This window comes from Halichoerus grypus, chromosome 3 (assembly GCF_964656455.1).
Source record: "Halichoerus grypus chromosome 3, mHalGry1.hap1.1, whole genome shotgun sequence".
Lineage (NCBI taxonomy): Eukaryota > Metazoa > Chordata > Mammalia > Carnivora > Phocidae > Halichoerus > Halichoerus grypus.
The window spans coordinates 603830-608989 of NC_135714.1; positions in this window are offsets into that span (position 1 = coordinate 603830).

The window sequence follows — 5160 nt, forward strand, 5'->3', positions numbered from 1 at the left end:
GGGTCTTTTTGCCCACTCTGGCTTTTGCACAGTGTTCCAGAAACAGGTGGACGATTGCCTGCTGTGTGGCTGGGGTGCAAGATGGGGATGGGCCGCTGCTACTGTGCTAAGAGCTGAAATCGACCAAAAGTAGCCGCAGTTTACCTTCCAAGCTTGGAAGCGGAAAGCCTTCAACAGACTCCTGAGTTCAAAACGGCTATTGCATCAGACGGTTTCTGCCCCTGCAAATGTGGTCCAGGTGGGGAGGCAGTTTCTTACTTACAGGTGCTTCCTACTCTGCCATCTTCCCAGAATCCTCTCCTAAAAAAGTACTCCTTCTAAAGATCCTGTATATAAACTGATCACCCACTAAAATGTGGGATATGTTACCCCTTTCAGTGTGGTATTTTTGTTTTTTTGTTTTTTTTTTAAAGCAGTATTTCTGGGGCACCTGGGTGGCTCAGTCAGTTGAGCGTCCGACTCTTGATTTTGGCTCAGGTCATGATCTCAGGGTCGTGGGATTGGCCCTGTGTTGGGCTCCGTGCTCAGCGGGGAGTCTGCTTGGGATTCTCTCTCCCTCTCCCTCTGGCCCTCCCCCCATTCACAATGCTCTCTCTCTAAATAAATAAATACATACACAAAATCCTTTTTTTAAAAGCGGTATTTCTTATAGGAATATCACACAGTAGTTACAAGTATGTCAGGTATAATGACATATCCAGTCTGAACAAGACAGGCTGACTAAGAATTCACATAGTATAAAAATGTACATATTAAAAGTTAACCGTGTGGACAGGTGCATGCAGCAAGAAGAGTAGCTGATCGGAAGCTGGGGGTCAAGAGATCATATGCAGTAATACTGCTTTTCCCCTTGGTACAGAAAATTACTTCCCCTAACAGATACTCTACACACATGAAAATACACAAAGGTAAATCATGACCTGCAACACATACAGTCTAAAGTAGTCTCGTTGTGATCTTTCTGTGGTACCTCCACAAAAATAGCAAATAGTGAGCCCCATGAAGTACTAGGAAGCATCAACTGTCTATCCTAGGTTGGACTTGGAAATGTTTAACTTGACATTAATATCTATAAATAGCCAATGTCTCCTTTTGCTATGTTTTATTCACAATTGACATGCAATTAGAGTGGACAATTTTGATGGTTATGTTAACATTAATAATAAAACATCCAGTTATTTTACCAGCAAAATGGGTTTATTTGGGAATAGGAGATAATTGCAATCTGGGACAAGCAAGTGGCAAGAAAACCACAGGCAAGCCCGAGAACAAAGGAGAGGAACATTGTTACTGGAGAAGGAGGATGTTGGGAAGGGCTGTCTGAAGGAAGGTCCACTGGAGAAAAGTAGGGCTTCAGGGTGATGAGGGTTCTCACTGGCTGAGCTGCAGGGGTGGTGGGCTTCTTGTAGGAGGGCCTGTAGCTGGTGAGTCTTTCCTGGTGAAGGTTCTTCTGTGGGGCCTGTAACTGATGGTTTTTACTGTGATTGATGTGGAGTGGCAGGCAGGAGAGTCATCATCTCTGGCCTCCTGACTCCGGTTTTAGTTGTTTGCCTTTATTAATGTTCACAGACTTTTGACCTAAAAGTGATTACTGAAATACTCTTAAAAATACAAGAACTTTAAGGGCGCCTGGGTGGCACAGTCAGTTAAGCATCTGATTCTTGGTTTTGGCTCGGGTCTTGATCTCATGGGTCCTGGGATAGAGCCACAAGTCAGTCTCTGCACTCAGCAAGGAGTTTGCTTCTCCCTCTGCCCCTCTCACTGGTGGGCTCTCTCTCAAATAAATAAAAAAATACAATAACTTTAATTACATATTTTAGTCACAGTTAACACAAAACATAGATAATCTATATCTTTAAGACAAAAGGTAGATGGAGTGCATCTGAACTTTAATGCTTTGAGTTTCAGTATTCTGTAGCTTCTTGCACTGTCCTAAGACATGAAACTGATTTAACTGCTTGTTTCTCTACCAAAGCAGACACTAGTTTGAACTCTTAGATCAGAGAAAATCCAAAACAGAAGAAATGTCACTCATTTTTTCTTTGGACCTTTTAGGAACCAGACCAAAATTATAAATTATTCAAATTTCCTATTGAGCAGTTTTTCTGTGTGTAACTGTTTAGAAAACAAACCAAAGAGTTCCCTATTACTACAAGAGCATTAACTTGGTACACTTCTATTAGGAATTGGGAACCTTGAATAGCATTTCAGAGTTTTCTTATACACCCCCATTTGCCCTGCTTTTTGCCAGCTATTATGGCCAATGCATTTTGGGGGGCCATGCTTGACAACTGAGGCTTAAAGATCCTTTTATAGAGAGTTCACTAGTTGAGTAGAAATCCTTCTATAAAAAGTTGGCTGTGATTTGAAGCTATACTACAAAGCTATATTAACTAAAACAGTGTATTACTGACATAAAAATAGACACATAGACCAATGGAACAGAATAGAGAGACCAGAAATAAACCTCACCTATATGGTCAACTAATATTTGATAAAGGAGCCAAGAACATCCAGTAGGGAAAGAGTAGTCTCTTCAACAAGTGGTGCTGGGAAAACAAGATAACCACATACAGAAGAATGAAATTGGACCCCCTTCTCACACCACTCATGGAAATCAACTCAAAATGCATCAGTCTTAAACTTAAGACCTGAAAACCTAAAATTCCTAAAAGGAAACAGGGAAAAAACTGCTCAATATTGCTCTTGGCAATGAATTTTTTATGATACCAAAAGCACAAACAACAAAAGAAAAAGTCAAGTGCGACGACATCAAACTTAAAAGCTTCTGCACAGCAAAATAAGCCACCAACAAAATGAAAAGACAATCTACAAAATGGAAGAAAATTTTTGTAAACCATATATTCAGGGTTAATATCCAAAATCTATCAAGAACTCATAAACTCAACAACAACAACAACAAAAACCCCAAACAATCCAGCTTAAAAATGGGCAGAGAAACTAGACCAAAACTGAATTTTTCCAAAGAAGACATCCAAATAGCTGACAGGTACATGAGCAGGTTCTCAATATCACTAATCACCAGGGAAATGCAAATCAAAAGCATGATGAGATATTGCCTTACACCTGTAAGAATGGTTAGTATCAAAAAGACGAGATAACAAGTGTTGGTGAGGATGTGGGAAAAGGGTGCCCTTGTGCACTGTTGGTGGGAATGTAAACTGGTTCAGCCACCATCGAGAACAATATGGAGTTTCCTCAAAAAGTTAAAAATAGAACTATATGATTCAGCAATCCCACTTGTGGGTATACATCCAAAGGAAATGAAAACAGAATACCAAAGAGACATATGTACTCCAGTGTTTAGGGTACCATTATTAAAAAAAAAAAAGATTTGAAATAACCTGTGTCCCTCAATGGATGAATGGATAAAGAAGATGTGGTGTGCATATATACAATGGACTACTACTCAGCAATGAGAAAAGAGGAAATTCTGCCATTTGCAACAGTGGATGGACCTTGAGGACATTATGCTGAGTAATGTAAGTCAGACAAAGACAAATACTTCATGATTCATATCTCTTATATGTGGAACCTAAAAAAGCTGAAATCATAAGCAGCGAGTTAATGATGGTTACCAGGGGTTGCAGGATGGGGGGATGGGAGAGATATGGCTTACAGATACATACTGGAACTAGTAAGTCAGTCAGTCCCAGAGACCTAATACACAGTACAGTGATTACAGACAACAAAAATGTATTATGAGCATTAAACTTGCTTAGTGATCAGATCTGAATTGTTCTCAACAGTGGAAGAAATGGCAGTTATGTGACCCGTGGCGGTATTCCCAAATCTACAATAGCAATTATGTTGTAATGTAAATGTATCAAATCAGTATATTGTATACCTTAAACTTACACACAATGTTGTTTGTAGAATATATCTCAATTTTTAAAAAAACTTGGCAGGTTCTGTTACTCTAGTGAAGACTTAATGTCTCTTGGAATGATCAAATGGCATTTCCTTTTGGGAAAGAGCATAAAGATAACGAGGATTTATTTTATTGACAACTTAGAATGCAATGTATTAACCTTCAAAATAGAACTATTTTTCCTAGGTATTTTCCCAGCAAAACTGGGTTTACTCGGGAATAGCAGAGGACTGCAGTGCAGGGCCAACAACCCAGGGCAAAACCATAGACAGGTCAGGAGAATAAGGCAGAGGAGGCCCATTTATAGAGGAAAGGGGGGCTGGGAGGGCTGTTGTAAACAGAAAGTCCACTGGGGTAAACTAGGAGTTTAAGTGTAGTGTCTTCTCGGTGGTGGTGGTGGTGGTGGTGGTTGTTGTTTCAGTTCAATGGATTTTATTTAGAGGTGAAAGCTTGAGGCAGGGTGACCAAGCTGTTAGCTATTCCAATTACAAAAGAAACATTAGAGACAAGGTGCCAGAAACCCAAGGCTACCCTGGAAGCATTTCAAGGGATTCAATAGTGATTTTAAGTACACAACAAAGGAGAAGACTCAAAGAAAATTAACAAGACCAACTGTTTTTAAAGAGAAGTGATAAATTTCAGTGAATCAGGTCCCAGGTAAAGTCTTAAAAAAAAAAATTTACAGTAAACATCTTAAATTCTGGAATGCAGGTAAGTACAGTGACGAGTACATTACATTTACAAAACTGCTCAGACAGTAGGTATTCCAGAGTAAGAATTGAAAATTCTCCTCCTTGGGCTGTGACTGTCTCTCATTGGCTGGGCTGTAATTGTCTCTCATTGGCTGGGCTGTGTCTGTCTCTCATTGGCTGGGCTGTGACTGTCTCTCATTGGCTGGGCTGTGGCAGTGTCTCATTGGCTGGGCTGTGGCAGTGTCTCATTGGCTGGGCTGTAATTGTCTCTCATTGGCTGGGCTGTGGCAGTCTCTCATTGCCTGGGCTGTGGCAGTGTCTCATTGGCTGGGCTGTAATTGTCTCTCATTGGCTGGGCTGTTGCTGGGGCAGGAGGAAACCTTCCTTCTTCCTGCTGGGATGGTAGAGTGGTACCTAAGGTAATATCCAGGTGCAAGGTGCCTCTCTTCCTGTTGGGTCTGCAGTTGACCGGGATTGGTAGGGCTGGAGCTCCCCCTGCCTGCCTCCAGACTCCGTTCTCAACCACCTTTGGTTTCAATTACCACAGTATTTTATGTTTAAACTCCTAAAAATTTA